The following is a 17,661-nucleotide window of genomic DNA, read 5'->3' as shown; positions in this document are numbered from 1 at the left end:
ATTTTCCCATTTCCCCATTTTCCTATTTTCCTATTTTCGTTCCTCGTTACCCATTTCCCCATTTTCTTATTTTCCCATTTTCCATTTTCATATTATTCCATTTACCCATTTTCCCATTTTCCATTTTCTCATTCCTAATTTTCCATTTTCTTATTTTACATTTTCCTTTTCTCATTTGCTTTTAATCTCCCTTATCCTTTTCCCTATTTTCCTTTTCCCCCTTTCCTTCTTGTTCCCCTCCTTTTCATTTTCACCTCTTTTCCTCTCCATTTCCTCATTTTCACTCCCCTTTCGTTCCTCATCTTATTTTCAATTTTCATTTTTTTTTCTAATTTTCATTTATGATTTATTTATTATTTTTTTATCTTATCTTTTCTATTTTATATTTACTTTCATTTTTTTCTATATTATTTATTAGTTCTTTTATTTTTATCTTTTATCTTTTATTCTTTATCTTAATTTCCACCTCCTTCCCTTCCTGCTTGTTTAAGCCCTCTATCGCTGCTTCGCCAAGTTGCACCTGCGGTTTCGCTTTCTCGTGATTGCGAAGTTCTTTGGTGTGTGTCTGTCTCCTCTCTCTCTCTCTCTCTCTCTCTCTCTCTCTCTCTGTCTCTCTGTCTGTCTTGTCTGTCTGTCTGTCTGTCTGTCTGACTGTCCTGACTGTCTGTCTTCCTCTCCCCTCCATTCTTCCATCCCGCCTCCCTCCCTTTCCATCCCTTTCTCCCTTTCTCCGTTTCTCCCTCCATCCCTTTTTCCCTTTCCCCACCCATTCCTCCCGTCCCATCACTTTCTCCCTTTCTACGTTTCTCCTCTCCCTCCCTTTCTCCCCTCCCTCCCTTTCTCCCCTCCCTCCCTTTCTCCCTCTTCCCCTTTCTCCTTTTCCCCTTCCCTTTCTCCCTCTCTCCATCTCTCCCTCCTCTCCCCCTCCGTCACTCTCCCTCCTCACACTCTCCCTCTTCCCCCTCCTCCCTCCCTCTGTCTGTCTGTCTTCCCGTCTTTCCGTCTCAGTCTCCGTCTCCGGCAACTCAATCAACTGAGACTTCTTCCCCTGTGCCTCTTACCTCTAACACCAACACCTCTTCTTACGTTTCGATTCCCGCGTTTGCGTCTCTGTGCAGGAACTATGGTGGCACAAACGGAGGCGTGCTGGTCCCGTATTCACTTAGTTTTGGGTTCGAATCCCGCACTTCTCTCCGATTCCCTGACTGGTACCTCGCCCAGCAGCCCCCTAAGCTCGTAGGGTAAAACCGACGGCTTCGGTTCCAGCTGCTCAGCGTCTCCCAGCGTATGTTCTTCGCAATCCTCTGTGCCAGGGTGACCTGCACACAATCATTCCTTTTGACATTTTTCAAGTATTGTAAGTTGAAGGTGTTGAGGTTGATGACGGGAGTAATGGGAAGGTAATGGTTAAAGCGAGAGAGAGAGAGGAGAAAGGGGACAGAGAGAGGGAGAAAGGGGGAAAGAGAGAGAAAGAAAGAGGGGGAGAAAGAAAAAGAGAAAAAAAGATAACGAGAGAAAGAAAGAATAAGAAAGAGAAAGAGAGAGAAAAAAGAGAGAGAATCTGACAAAAAATGAAAGAGTTGTGTGTATATATATATAATTTTTTTTCAATGACTCGAAATCATACGAGGGTGGAAAACTATGAGGAGGTTGTTTCAGAGCCTCCCAGTCTTATCGACACCTATGAAGTATACAAGGTCTTCCTTGTTGACATTCTTGGGATGACGTCTCCGGACTGGACTTCTCCCGAAGTCCAGTTGACGACCACGTTGGAGTCTGAGGAATCCCCGAAGGTTCCTCAACCCTTGAAATTACCACTACAAGAGTTCTGCAAGTCTCTCTCAAGTTGGCTGACCTTCTTGAAGACCAAGTTACCATTAGCCCAGAAACTCTTCCTCTCAGTCGAAACTTCGTCTGGTTTGGCTTATAAGAGGAATAACCCCCTCCCCCTCCTGCTGCTGCTCCTCCTTTTCCTCCTCCTCCTCCTCCTCCTCTCCCCTCCTCCTCCTCCTCCTCCTCCTCTCCCTCCTCCTCCTCTCCCTCCTCCTCCTCTCCCTCATCCTCTCCCTCCTCCTCCTCTTCCTCCTCCTCCTCTCCCTCCTCCTCCTCTCCTTCCTCCTCCCCTCGCTCTTCCTCCACTCCCTCCTCCTCTCCCTCCTCCTCCTCTCCCTCCTCCTCCTCTCCCTCCTCCTCCTCTCCCTCCTCCTCCTCTACCTCCTCCTCCTCTCCCTCCTCCTCCTCCTCCTCCTCCTCCTCCTCCTCCTCCTCCTCCTCCTCTTCCTCCTCCTCTCCCACCTTTTCCTCCTCTCCTACCTTTTCCTCCTCCTTCCTCTTCTCCTTCCTCTTCTCCTTCCTCTTCTCCTTCCTCTTCTCCTTCCTCTTCCCCTTCCTCTTCCCCTTCCTCTTCTCCTTCCTCTTCCCCTTCCTCTTCTCCTTCCTCCTCTCCCTCCTCCTTTTCCTCCCTCTTCCTCCTCCTTCTCGTCCTTCTCCCCCCCTCCCCATGGGTAAGAACATTATTCCAGGTAATGCGTTTCAAGAGGAAGCGATAAGGAATTGGGTTAAGGCAAGATTCGGGGGAATACGTCTGTAATGCATTCTTGGTATGGGAAATGTTTATTTTGATTTCTGCTTCAAAATAACAATAGCGATATTGAATTTTTTTTTATTATTATTATTATTTTTAAATATTTCTACCATGTTTTCTTGGTAGCCTATTTCTTCCTATTCTTCGCCTTCGTTTTCGTCGTTTTCGACCTATTTTGTCCTCTCCATTTGTCCTATCTTTTAATCTATCCATACGTCCTTTTTTGTTCTTCCCTCTCTTGTTTTTTTCTTTTGTCCTCTTCTCTTGTTCTTCCTTTTGTCCTCTTCCCTTGGTCTTTCTCTTGACCTCTCTCCTCTTGTTATTTTTATTCTCTCCTCTTCTCCTTTGTCCTATCCTCTTATGTTCTTTCTTTTGTCCTTTCCCCTTTTGCCCTTTCTTTTGCCCATCTCTCTTGCCCTTTCTTTTGCCCTCTCCTCTTTTGTCCTTTCTTTTGCCCTCTCCTCTTTTGTCCTCTCCTCTTTTGTCCTTTCTTTTGCCCATCTCCTCTTTTGTCCTTTCTTTTGCTCTTTCTTTGCCCTCTCCTCTTTTGTCCTTTCTTTTGTCCTATCCTCTTATGTTCTTTCTTTTGTCCTTTCCCCTTTTGCCCTTTCTTTTGCCCATCTCTCTTGCCCTTTCTTTTGCCCTCTCCTCTTTTGTCCTTTCTTTTGCCCTCTCCTATTTTATCCTCTCCTCTTTTGTCCTTTCTTTTGCCCATCTCCTCTTTTGTCCTTCCTTTTGCCCTCTCCTCTTTTGTCCTTTCTTTTGCCCTCTCCTCTTTTGTCCTCTCCTCTTTTGTCCTTTCTTTTGCCCATCTCCTCTTTTGTCCTTTCTTTTGCCCATCTCCTCTTTTGTCCTTTCTTTTGCCCATCTCCTCTTTTGTCCTTTCTTTTGCTCTTTCTTTTGCCCTCTCCTCTTTTGTCCTTTCTTTTGTCCTCTCCTTTTGTTCTTTATGTCCTCTTCTCTTGTCCTTTCCTTTGTCCTCATCTTTTGTCCTTTCATATGTACTCTTGACCTTTCTTTTGTCCTCTTCTCTTATTCTTTCTTTTGTTCTCTCCTCTTGTTCTTTCCTTTGTCCTCTTTTTGCCATATTTCTTGTCCTCTCCTCTTGTCCTTTCTTTTATCCTCTTTTTGTCATATTTCTTGTCCTCTGCTGCTTTGTCCTCTCCGGCTTTATCTTCCTCAGGTCACACACGTTTACTCAAGCCCACTTAAGAGACTGGAACCGGTTGAAACATCCTTCCATGATAACCAGAAACTCGCCGAAGAAATTGATGACTTCTCAATCAATTAATCATTTGTTGACCCGAGTTCCGTTGACCGGAAATGCACAGAGAAGAGCACAAAGGAACACAAAGGAAGAACAAAGGAAGAACAAAGAACAGCAGGCCTACTGGCCCTAATGAGGCTGTTTGTGTTTACTATACTAAGCTACAGTGAGAAAACAGGGCAACTAGGCAACAGAAGGTGAACTAACACTACTGCTACCACTATCCTATCCAATTGCAATTAAATCCCGGGCTGTCAGATCTTTTATTGCAAAGGATAATATTTTCTTTGTGAATTAGAGCCCAAATATTCATCTAAGCGATTTTTAAATGTTGTTATTGTGTTACTTTCAACGACGGTGGAAGGTAACGAATTCCACACATTAACAACCCGGTTAAAGAAGAAGTGCTTACTTTCATTCGAAGAAAATCTTTAAGAAGAAGCAGAGCGAAGAGTCTGAGGTGGAGGAGGAGAAAAGGAGATGGAAGAGGTGGATGTGGATGTGGAAGAGGTGGATGGTGGGAGAATGGGGGGGTGGGCGGGGGAGGCAGGCACTGCTTGTCGGCTGCCTCTCTGTGGAAAAAAGTGGGTGAATATGATATATAGCCGAAAATGCGGCCAGGACGCCGTATGAGCGTTAGGTCCCAAAGCGACTGCTGGCTGCTGTAGCCATTTTCTTTTTTGTCTGTAGTGACAGTTCTCTTGTTTTTTATTTTTTTTTATTTTTTTATTTATTATTATTATTTGCCTCGCTCTTCTTCCTTCCCCCGTCTCTCCCTCCCTCCATCCCTCCTCGCTCCCTCACATGTTATTTCTCCCTCGCCCTTCTATCCTTTCTCTCTCGCTCTCCCTCGCCCTTCTATCCTTTCTCTCTCGCTCTCCCTCGCCCTCCCACTCTCTCTCGCTCTCCCTCGCCCTCTCACTCTCCCTCGCCCTCCCACTCTCTCTCGCTCTCCCTCGCCCTCTCACTCTCGCTCTCCCTCGCCCTCTCACTCTCGCTCTCCCTCGCCCTCCCACTCTCTCTCGCTCTCTCTCTCGCTCTCCCTCGCCCTCCCACTCTCTCTCGCTCTCCCTCGCCCTCTCACTCTCTCCCGCTCTCCCTCGCCCTCCCACTCTCCCTTGTTTTCTCTCCATTGTTCTCTTTCTCTCTTCCTTGCTTTCCCTTCCTCACTCTGCCTTCCTTTCTCACTCTGCCTTCCTTTCTCACTCTGCCTCAAACCTTCTCCTCCTCCCCTCCCCCTTCTCTCTCTCTCTCTCTCTCTCTCTCTCTCTCTCTCTCTCTCTCTCTCTCTCTCTCTCTCTCTCTCTCTCTCTCTCTCTCTCTCTCTCTCTCTCTCTCCCTCCCTCCCTCCCTCTCTCTCTCCCTCCCTCCCTCCCTCTCTCTCTCCCTCCCTCCCTCTCTCTCTCTCTCTCTCTCTCCCTCTCTCTCCCTCTCTCTCTCCCCCTCTCTCCCTCTCCCTCACCCTCTCCCTCCCTTCTCTTCTTCCTCCCTCCTTCTCTTCCCTTCTCACTCTCCCTCCCTTCCCTTCTCCTTCCCTGTCCCTCCCTCCCTCCCTCTCCCTATCCTTCCCCTCTCCCTCCCTCCCTCCCCCTCCCTTTCCCTTCCCTCTCCTCCTCCCTTTCCCTCCACCTCCTCCTTTCTTTCCCTCCCCCTCCCCCTCCCCCTCCATCTCTCGGTGGCTCTGTCCTTCTGCGGCCACCCGTCGTCGTCGTGACGACCTTTCGCCGTCGTCGTCGTCACCTCCCGGAGCGTTGTCCTCCGAGCTCTGCAGATACCACCACATCTCTCTTGTTGTCCTCCTCCTCTTCCTAATCCTTCTAATCCTCCTTACTCCTCCTCACTCCTCCTCCTACTCCTCCTCATAATCCTCATAATCTTCCCTACTCCTCCTCCTCCTCTCATTTCTCTTCCTCCCACTCCTTTTCCTCCCTCCCCCTCCCTCCCCCTCCATCATCATCCTTCCTCAGATTCTCTCCCTCCTTCCCCTTCCATCCTCCTCCTCCCTCTTCCCCTCCCTCCCCTTTCATCTTCCTCCTTCCTCTTCCCCTCCCTCTCCATCCTCCTCCTTCCTCTTCCCCTCCCTCCCTCTCCACCTCCTTCCTCCTCCCCTCCCTCCCCCTCCTCCCTTCCTCTCCTCCCTTCCTCTCCTCCCTTCCCCTCCTCCCTTCTCCCTCCTCCCTTCTCCTTCTTTCCTTCTCCTCCTCCTTCTCCTCCCCTTTCCCCCTTCTCCTCCTCCTTCTCCTCCCCTTTCCCCTCCCTCTTTCCCTCCTTCCTCCCCTCCACTCCTTCCCCTACCTCCTTCCCTCCTCTCCCTTCCTTCCTCCTCCCCTTCACTTCTCATCATCCTCCCGTCCTCCTCCCCCTCACTCTTCCACTTCCCCCTCCTCTACTCCTCCTCCTCTTACTCTTCCTCTTACTCCTCCATCCTCCTCTTACTTCTCTTACTTCTACTCCTTCTCTTATTCCTCCTCCTTATAGTCCTCCTCCTCCTTATACTCCTCCTCCTCCTTATACTCCTCCTCCTCCTCCTCCTCCTCCCCCTCCTCCTCTTAATCCTACTCCTCTTCTGCCTTTACCCATCACCCCCTCTTCCCCGCGTCCCTCGTCCCTCTTTCCTCTCCCTAAGCTCTCCTTCGCCTTGAGTTCGCGAGACTTCGCCTCTCGGGTGCGCTGGCTGCGGCAAAGGCCTTGCCCGGGCTCTGCATGACGATGAAGAAAGCATTAGTCAGAACGTGTCAACCGGGTCTCCGCTTATTTGTTTATTTATTTATTCATTTATTTATTTATTTATGAATTTATTTATTTACTTATTATTATAATTATTATTATTATTATTTTTTTTTCTTTACTGGAATGCTGAAGCAATTCAAAAGGCAGTTTGTAGCTGTACCAACAAGTAACGCTAGGATTACCACTGTTACCAACACCACCAACACAGTACCATCACCACTTTCACCGCCACCACCTGTCGCCACCACTATCACCGCCACCACCACTACCGCTATTATCGCCATCACTACCACCTCCGCCCAACCATCGTAACCATAACTCCCACCGCCACAACTACCACCACGATCATCATCATCATTATCATCATCGTCATCGTCATCGTCATCGTCATCGTCGTCGTCGTCGTCATCGTCATCGTCATCATCATCATCGTCATTCGTCATCATCGTCATCATTATCATCATCACCCTCATCATCACCATCATCATCACCATCATCACCACCACCATCACCACCACCATCACCACCACCATCACCACCACCACCATCACCACCACCATCACCACCACCACTACCACCCATCACCACCACCCATCACCACCACCCATCACCACCACCCATCACCACCACCATCACCACCACCATCACCACCACCACCACCATCACCACCACCCATCACCACCACCATCACCACCACCATCACCACCATCACCACCACTAAGACCACCATCACCACTACCTGAAGGAGTTGGCACCACGCAAGCACTATCCCACATCTGGAAAGCCCCCTAGCATCGAGCACCTCGAGCAAAGAAAAGGTTCATTATGATAACGACCGAAGCGGCGCCAACGACGACAACGGCACAGACAGCCACGGAGGAACACGACGCCGACGACGACAACGATGTTGACGGTTGATGCCAACCGCCGATGAGATGACTGCTGGGGGTTGAATTGATGACGAGGGGGGATGAGTCTACGATCACGACTGTGACTACGATGACGACAACGTCTACGATGACGATGATGATGATGATGATGAAGACGAATTCGAAGACGATGACGACGATGATGACGACTAACGACGATGATGACGACGACTATGATGACGACAACGACAACGATGATGATAATAGGAACCCCGTGACAATGTTAACATTAATAACGACGATAACATTAAGAGTGATACAGTGACGATTACGATAATAATAACGACAACTCTGACATCACCAATGATATTCACTGCTCTGACCTTGAACTCACAAAACCTCTTGGGGCTTTTTGAGATTATTATTTTTTTTAATTTTGACACGAGTAATTACATTTATCTGAAAGGGGTTTTAATCTTGAGTTAATCATTTCAATTAGTGTAGTCATTAGAGTTCACTGCAGAACTACCTGGCTAACCCCTGTTTGACGATGTAGTCTTGGTCATTATAAAATGGAATAATTTGTTGTTGGTTTTCACCGAATCAGTCAACTTGACTGTTCTGTCAGTATCGGTAGAATGAAACATAAATTCTAAAATAAGTAAATAAACAAACAAGTCAATAAATAAAAATAAAGAATAAAGACAGAAGGTTTTGTTTTCATAAACTTTTATTTCAAGCCACGATTCAGGCTAACCCTAAGCATAAAATGTTATATAAATGTATATCACATTGGTGCCTATGTAATGTGCTTTAAGAGTGTGTTGTGCAGTATCACCGCAATAGAAATGTTTCCATGACTGTTCTCTCGTTTTTTTTTCTCGTTTTTTTTTCTCTTTAATATAGTTGTCCCTTGGATTGAAAAAAATGTGCTTTAAGTGTGCGTTTTGCAATAGAAATGATTCCATGATTTTTCTCGCTTTTTTTTCTAAATACATTTGTCTCTTGGATTGAAAATTTTTTGTTTTTAATTCGAAACTTGATATTTTACGATTCATATAGAAATCAAATGCGGTATTGAAATAAAACACATTAAGCATATGAATGAGCATGTGAATATCACAGTTTCCTTTGGAATAGATATGTAAGGTGGAAACTATAAAATTAACAAATTACGGGTTTTGTTATTAGGCTGTTGTATTACTACTCACTGTTGTACTGTATTACTCACTGCTGTATTGTGTTAATCTATATAATACTGTATTGCACTCGGAATGCCGTTCATCTATCTCGGCTCGATTTCGCGCGCACACTCGTTCCCCGGACTCGTTCCTAAGACTCATTTCTAAGACTCGTTCCTAAGACTTGTTTCTAATACTCGCTCCTAAGACTCGCTCCTAAGACTCGCTCCTAAGACTCGCTCCAAAGACTCGTTCCAAAGACTCGTTCCTAAGACTCGTTCCTAAGACTCGTTCCTAAGACTCGTTCCTAAGACTCGTTCCTAAGACTCGTTCCTAAGACTCGTTCCTAAGACTCGTTCCTAAGACTCGTTCCTAAGACTCGTTCCTAAGACTCGTTCCTAAGACTCGTTTCAAAGACTCGTTCCTAACACTCTTTTCCAGAACTCACTCCTAGGACTCGTTACCAGGACTCTGGTTCCCCAGAATTCTGGTTCCCCCAGGACTTGGCTCCTGGGGACTTTGTTCCCAGGAATCGTTCCCAGCCCTCATTTTTCCAGGACTCTGGTTCCCCCAGTACTCGGTTCCCCAGGACTTAGCTCCTGGGGACTTTGTTCCCAGGAATCTTTCCCAGGACTCGGATTCCCAGTACTCGGTTCCCCCAGTACTTGGTTCCCCCAGTACTCGGTCCCCAGTACTTGGTTCCCCCAGTGCTCGGTCCCCAGTACTTGGTTCCCCCAGTACTCGGTCCCCAGTACTTGGTTCCCCCAGTACTCGGTCCCCAGTTCTCGGTTCCCCCCAGGACTTTGTTTCCCAGGACTCTACTCCTAGGACCCGTTCCCCAGTACTCGGTTCCCAGGATTCGATTCCTGAGTACACGGCTCCCAGGACTCGTTTCCAGGACTCATTTCCCCCCCGGGACTCGTTCCAAAGACTCGTTTCCCCCCGGGACTCGTTCCAAAGACTCGTTTCCCCCCAGGACTCGTTCCAAAGACTCGTTTCCCTCCCAGGACTCGTGGACCTGAATTAAGACTTCCGATTCTTGAGAGACTCGAGTAGTGACACGAGCAGTGGAACAAATTGCAGCGCAAGCAAGCAATAGCTGCGGGCCGTGACAAACGGCGACGTCCTTCGGACGTCCAAGGCGGCTTAAGTCCAGCAAACAGACACGGTTCATCTATCAACGCCAGTAACAAACGAGAGCCTTTGATTAGCCATAGATCGTCCACAAAGGAGCCATCGCTTCCAACCCCGTGATGCGGTCCGCCTGCATACAGGGGTACCAATAGCGACGCTGGTCTACTGGCTCGGGAAGTATCGCCGTCAGCGCTGCCAACACTATCCACTGCCACTGTTACTAATACTATTACTGTTATTACCACTGTTACTGTCACCACCACCACCACCCACTGCTAACTCCGCCACCACCACTGCCACCTCCGCCACCACCACCACCACCACCACCACCACCGCCACCACCACCACCCACTGCTAACTCCGCCACCACCACTGCCACCTCCGCCACCACCACCACCACCAACAACAACAGCAACACCATCGCCACCATCACCATCACCACCACCACTACCCTCACTATCACCACTGCCACAACCTCCATCGCCACCATCACCACCACCACCACTGCCACCGCCACCACAACCACCATCACCACCACCACCAATACCGCCGCCACCACCACCACCATCACCACCACCGCCATTACCACCGCCACCATCACCATCACCACCACCACCACCACCGCCACCACCGCCACCGCCACTACCATGGCAACAGCCATTATCGCCATTGCTACTATTACTACTGACACAATCCTACGGCTAGCACAATCACCATTATCACCAATATCTCCACCACTATTATCATCACTGCCATTATCATCATCACCACCACCATAACTACCATTATCACCACTACTGCCTCTGGCAACCCCATCATTACCAGACATGAAATAGATACCATTATTACTATGTACCAGTCTTCACTGTGACGATCAAACCTCCCTGAGATACCAAATATTGACGACATATCAGCTGATACCAATACCGATACCAATACTGACAAACCATTACCGATACCAAGAATATCTGAGCTTCATCTCTCAACGTATGTTATTACCTTCCAATGCCGCAAACAAACTGCGGAATCCTTGCGCACTTTCCCCCCAAAAAGGTTTTCATTAGGAGGACCGACCGCGTTGAGAGGTAAATTTGTTTTCGCAAAATTACTTCTTTTGGGTACAGAAGAAACGTGTTTCGAGTGATTTTTTCTTTCATCTCTCTTCGGGAAATTAGGGGATCAAAACTAATTCTGACGTAAAGGAATTTCTTAAAGAACGTATTCCAAAATGCACGTGGATAACTCTTGAACCGACTTTTTCAATATTGATAACGGTTAATTGGTCTTTGTAGAGAGAGAGTGTAGAGAGAGAGAGAGAGAGAGAGAGAGAGAGAGAGAGAGGAAGAGAGAGAGGAAGAGAGAGGAAGAGAGAGAGAGAGAGAGGAAGAGAGAGAGAGAGAGAGAGGAAGAGAGAGAGAGAGAGAGAGAGAGAGAGGAAGAGAGAGAGAGAGGAAGAGAGAGAGAGAGAGAGAGGAAGAGAGAGAGAGAGAGAGAGAGAGAGAGAGAGGAAGAGAGAGAGAGAGAGAGGAAGAGAGAGAGAGAGGAAGAGAGAGAGGAAGAGGAAGAGAGAGAGATAGAGGGACAGAGATAGAGGGACAGAGAGATAGAGATAGATATTTAATCCTGTTACCGTTCGTGATGTATGGTCAGCCCACGGAGCTCCAGCCACACGACTCGCATAACACTGGGCAAACAAGTCCTCTTTAAGGCCGAACGCAAAAGCTTCCACAAAACAACATCTTTTCTCTAAGTGATTTATGGTCATGCCTGGAGTTTGTTGCCGGTTTCCTGGGGGCCGCGGGTCTTCTAAAAGGGAGACCAGTGGTGAGGGATTGATTGGTTGACACGAAAGGTATATGGTTTGTAAAAGAAAGAAATGGGAAAATTATATATAAAGAAAGACTGAAGCCAGGTAGGCCGGCAGATGAATTGACCGTCAACAGGACGTGTGTTGAACCAGGTAGGAGTCCAGACAGTCAGTAAATTTGCGGCCCCTGGTCTCGAGTCGGCAAGTGATGGCTTACAAATCTCGCTTTGTGTATTACCCTTTGCAGGCTTCGTCTTCTGAGCGCAGAAGGCCTTACGTCTTCGCGCTTCGGGTGTAAACAGGCGGCCTGAAGGCTCTTCCGTTTTCTTCGTGTCAGGTCGTTCCAGATTTTGTATTTTGTATTTTTTTTTTTGTATTTTGTATTTTCTTTATTTCGTATTCTTATTTATTTATTTATTTATTTATTTACTTATTTATCATTTATTAATTATTATTATTATTTTTGTTTAGCTTTCGTTTCTCGTTCAACGCAATGTATTCGCTTTGACTATACCTTCCCCTTTTTTATTTGATTAATTTATCTTCGCATTAACTTCCTTTTATGTTTATTTTATTCTTATTTATTTGTTCATTTATCTATTTACTTCTAGTTCTATAGGAATTCTATATTCATTTATTTGCTTAATCATCTGCATATATCTATATTGATCAATTTATCTATTTACTTGTTCTGTACCCGATTATTTACGAACTTTTGATCAATAGGAATCTATACAATTGCATGTACATTTATAAAGGTATACATGTACATGTATGTTCTTATATAGAATGTTATATAACCCGGTTGATATAGCGTTAAGCTGTCAATCCATTGGTTATGTGTTCTATTCCACCAAGAGTTTTCAACAGGGCAGAACTCACAGTAATGGTTATAAACTGGACAAATTTAGATTTAAGAAAGAAATAGGCAAGAATTGGTTTACTAATAGGGTGGTCGACGAATGGAATAAACTTAGTAACATGTAGTAAGCACTGAAACTATCAGTTGTTTTAAGAAACGATTAGACAACTTTATGGATGGGGATGACAGGTGGTGATGGATACGGAGCGGCCTAGTGTAGGCCTTATGGTCTCTTGCAGTCTCCTTCATTCTTATGTTCTTATGTTAAAGGAGATGCAGTCCACTCGATCTCCGCCCCTCACTCTTCCTTCTGCTTCCCCTCGCTTTCTCCTCTCTTCTTCCCCTCTTCCTCCCCTCTTCCTCTCTTCCTCCTCTTCCTCTCTTCCTCTCTCTCCTCTTCTCCTCAAAAATGAGGTGTGTGTGTGTGTGTGTGTGTGTGTGTGTGTGTGTGTGTGTGTGTGTGTGTGTGTGTGTGTGTGTGTGTGTGTGTGTGTGTGTGTGTGTGTGTGTGTGTGTGTGCGCACACACACACACACACACACACACACACACACACACACCTCATTTTCCTTCAGACCTCAGACAGACAGATTCCATGGTTCATGCATAGAGGAATTTTCAACTCTCTCTGTTTCTGTCTCTCACTTGTCTCTTCCTCCCCTTTTCCTCCTACCTCCCCTCTCTTCCTCCCCTCCCCCCTAGTTTCTGTGTCATCTTTGCTTCTGTCCAACTTCTTCCTCTTCCTTTCTTCTCCTCTTTCTGTCTTCTCCCCTCTTCCTCTCGTCCCCTCTTTCTCTCGTCCCCTCTTCCTCTCGTCCCCTCTTCCTCTCTTCCCCTCTTCCTCTTTTTTCCTCTTCCCCTCTTCCTCTATTTTCCTCTTCTCTCCTCTTCCTCTCTTTTCCTCTTCCATTCTTCTTATCATGTCCTCTTCCTCTCTTCTCTTCCTCTCTTCTCTTCCTCTCTTCTCTTCCTCTCTTATCTTCTTCCTCTCTCCTCCTCTCCCCCTCTCCTCCTCTCCCCCTCTCCTCCTCTCCCCCTCTCCTCCTCTTCCTCTCTTCTCCTCTTCCTTCCTCTTCCTCTCTTCTCCTCTTCCTTCCTCTTCCTCTCTTCTCCTCTTCCTTCCTCTTCCTCTCTTCTCCTCTTCCTCTTCCTCTCTTCTCCTCTTCCTCTCTCCTCTTCTCCTCTTTCTCCTCTTTCTCCTCTTCCGGTCGTCAAAATAATCCACGTCGTTCAGAATTAGCTAAAAGCCGTTTTTGGTCCACTACGGTTCCATTGTTTTTTGGCCGATTTTTCCTTCCTAATCTGTCCTAATTCTTGGGCTAAATCTCTCCCAACTCCATTTCCAATTACATTTCCCGATCGTGTCCCCTTCTTTTCCTCCTCCTCACTTTTCATGGTTCCTCCCCAGACTCATTTCCCTCTTTCCTTCCCTGCCGCTTTCTCTTCCTCCCCCCCCTACCTCTTTCCCCTCCTCCCCCCCTACCTCTTTCCCTTCCTCCCCTCCCTACCTCTTTCTCTTCCTTCCCTTCCTACCTCTTTCCCTTCCTCCCCTCCCTACCTCTTTCCCTTCCTCCCCTCCCTACCTCTTTCCCTTCCTCCCCTCCCTACCTCTTTCCCTTCCTCCCCTCCCTACCTCTTTCCCTTCCTTCCCTCCCTACCTCTTTCCCTTCCTTCCCTCCCTACCTCTTTCCGTTGCTCCCTCCCTACCTCTTTCCCTTCCTCCCCTCCCTACCTCTTTCCCTTCCTCCCCTCCCTACCTCTTTCCCTTCCTCCCCTCCCTACCTCTTTCTCTTCCTTCCCTCCCTACCTCTTTCCCTTCCTCCCCTCCCTACCTCTTTCCCTTCCTTCTCTCACTACCTCTTTCCCCTCATCCCCTCCCTACCTCTTTCCCCTCCCTACCTCTTTCCCCTCCCTACCTCTTTCCCCTCCCTACCTCTTTCCCCTCCCTACCTCTTTCCCCTCATCCCCTCCCTACCTCTTTCCCTTCCTTCCCTCCCTACCTCTTTCCCTTCCTTCCCTCCCTACCTCTTTCCCTTCCTTCCCTCCCTACCTCTTTCCCTTCCTTCCCTCCCTCCTCCTTCCCTCCCCCTCCTCCTTCACTCCCCCTCCTCCTTCACTCCCCCTCCTCCTTCTCTTCTCATTCCTCTTCCTCCCCTCCCTCCTCTTTCTCTTCCTCCCCTCCCTCCTTTTTCCTTTCTTCCCCTCCCTACCTCTTTCCCTTCCTCCCCTTCTTCCCCTCCCTGCCTCTTTCCCTTCCCATCCCTCTTCCTCCCATCCCTCGCCACTTCCTCCCTTTTCCCTTCCCCCCATCCTTCCTCTGTTCTCTCCTCATCCCTCATTGCCTCCCTTCCTCCTTACCTTCCCTTCCCTCTTACCTTCCCTTCCCTCTTACCTTCCCTCCCTGTATACTTTCCCTCTATCCCTACCTTCCCTTATTCCCTCCCTCTCTGCCTCCTTCCCCTCCCTCTCTCCCTCCTTCCCCTCCCTCTCTCCCTCCTTCCCCTCCCTCTCTCCCTCCTTCCCCTCCCTCTCTCCCTCCTTCCCCTCCCTCTCTCCCTCCTTCCCCTCCCTCTCTCCCTCCTTCCCCTCCCTCTCTCCCTCCTTCCCCTCCCTCTCTCCCTTCCTCCCCTCCCTCCTTCCCCTCCCTCTTTCCCCTCCCTCTTTCCCCTCCCTCCTTTTTCTCCCTCTCTCTCTCTCTCCTTCCCCTTACTCTCTCCCACCTTCCTGTCCCTCTGTACTTCCTTCCCTCCCCTCCTTCCTCTCCCTCTCTTTCCCCTCCCTCTCCTTCCCCTCCCTCTCCTTCCCCTTCTTCTCTTCCCTTCTTCCCATTGCCTTTTTCTTGTTCTCTCTACCTGGCGTTTCTCTTCTCTCTGCAACTTTTATCTCTTCCCCGTGCACGTGGATTTCTCTCTCAGGATTTTCTCTGTCTTGTTAATCTTTCTTCTTCAAGCTTTTTTTTTCTTTCTTTTTCTTTTTTCTTTTTCTTTCTTTTTCTTTTTCCTTTTCTTTTTTCTTGTCTCTTTCTTTTCTCAGGTCAGCAACATGCATACACCAAACCATCTTGTGTCGGGACTTTGTCTCTCTCTGTCTCACTCACTGTCTGTCTGTCTGTCTGTCTGTCTGACCTTCCTCTCTGTCTCTCTGTGTTATGTTCGATTTAAATCCTCGTTTTTTCAACACACGTTTTTAACCATTTTCTCCCCCAAAAACAATAGATAAAAGAACAGAAGAGTAAATAAAAATAAAAATAAACGAATAAAAAAATGAAGTAAAAAAAAAAAAAAAAAAAAAAAAAAAAAAAAAGAAAAGAAGAAAAAATAAAGAAAAATAAAATAAACCTGTTCATCTCTTTGGACTTTCCTGCGATCGACCTTTTTCTCCCTTGTTATCTGGGCCACCTTTTCGCTGCCGTAATGTGCCTCATGGTTCTTCATCTAACCTCGATTTTCCACTTCTAATTTGCCCCTTTCCCGACCTAAACAAAAAAGTCCACAACCCACCCACCCCACCACCACACGCGCACACGGGGATGTGGTAGGGGATGAGGTAGAAGATGAGGAGGTGGGGAGGAGGTGGAAGAGGAGGTAGAAGAGGAGGAGGAGGTGGGGAGGATGGGGTAGTGGAGGAGGTGGGGAGGATGTGGCATACATGCACACACACACACACGTACACACACACACACACACACACACACACACACACACACACACACACACACACACACACACACACACACACACACACACACACACACACACACACACACACACACACATACACACACACACACTTCTCATTTTCCTTCAGACCTCAGACAGAAAGATTCCATGGGTTCATGGCATAGAGGAATTTTCAACTCTGTTTCTGTCCCTCTGTCTCTCTGTCTGTCTGTCTGTCTGTCTGTTTCTCTGTCTCTGTTTCTGTCAGTTTCTTTGTCTCTTTGTCTCTCTCTTTCTCTCTGTGTGTGTGTGTCTCTCTTTGTCTCTCTCTGTCTCTCTCTGTATCTCTCTCTCTCTCTCTCTCTCTCTCTCTCTCTCTCTCTCTCTCTCTCTCTCCCTCACTTCCTCACTCCCTCACTTCCTCACTCCCTCCCTCCCTCTCACTTCCTCACTCCCTCCCTCCCTCTCACTTCCTCACTCCCTCCCTCCCTCTCACTTCCTCACTCCCTCTCTCCCCCTCTACCCCTGTACCCCTCTTCCCCTCACTTCTCTCCCCCATCTTCCCTCTCTCCATCCTCTCTTCCATCCTCTTTCATCCTCTCATCCATCCTCTTTTCCACCCTCTCTTCCACCCTCTCTTCCGTCCTCTCATACATCCTCTCTTCCATCCTCTCTTCCATCCTCTCTTCCATCCTCTCTTCCATCCTCTCTTCCATCCTCTCTTCCGTCCTCTCTTCCATCCTCTCTTCCGTCCTCTCTTCCGTCCTCTCTTCCATCCTCTCATCCATCCTCTCTCCCATCTTCCCTTTATTCCATCCTCTCTTTCATATCCCCTCTTTCCATCCTCTCTCATCTGCCCTCTCTCCATCCTCTCTTTCATCTGCCCTCTCTCCATCCATACTCTCTCCATCCTCTCCCCCATCTTCCCTCTCTTCCATCCTCTCTTCCATCTTCCCTCTCTTCCATCCTCTCGTCCATCTTCCCTCTCTCCATCCTCCCTCTCTATACCTTAGCTCACTTAACGTTCCTTTTTTTCAATCGAAATGAAGACTTGATTGCCTCACCCCGTCTCCCATCCTCCCTCCCCTCCCCGTTTCCCGTCCTCTCTCCCCCCCGTTTCCCGTCCTCCCTCCCTCCCCGTCTCCCGTCCTCCCTCCCCCCCGTTTCCCGTCCTCCCTCCCTCCGTCTCCTCCTCCTCGTCCTACCTCCTTTTCCTCTCGCCTCCCTTTCCTCTTCCCTCCTTTTCCTCTTCCCTCCTTTTCCTCTCCCCTCTTTTTCCTCTCCCTTCTTTTTCCTCTCCCCTCTTTTTCCTCTCCCCTCTTTTTCCTCTCCCCTCTTTTTCCTCTCCCCTCTTTTTCCTCTCCCCTCTTTTTCCTCTCCCCTCTTTTTCCTCTCCCCTCCTTTTCCTCTCCCCTCTTTTTCCTCTCCCCTTTTTTCCTCTCCCTTCGTTTTCCTCTCCCCTCTTTTTCTTCCCTCTTTTTCCTCTCCCCTCTTTTTCCTTTCCCCTCTTTTTCCTATCCCCTCTTTTTCCTCTTCCCTCTTTTTCCTCTTCCCTCTTTTTCCTCTTC

Source organism: Oratosquilla oratoria, chromosome 32 (assembly GCF_046742065.1).
Source record: "Oratosquilla oratoria isolate Oo_2021 chromosome 32, ASM4674206v1, whole genome shotgun sequence".
NCBI lineage: Eukaryota > Metazoa > Arthropoda > Malacostraca > Stomatopoda > Squillidae > Oratosquilla > Oratosquilla oratoria.
The sequence above is the reverse complement of the archived record's forward strand: the minus strand, read 5'-3'. Positions refer to the sequence as shown.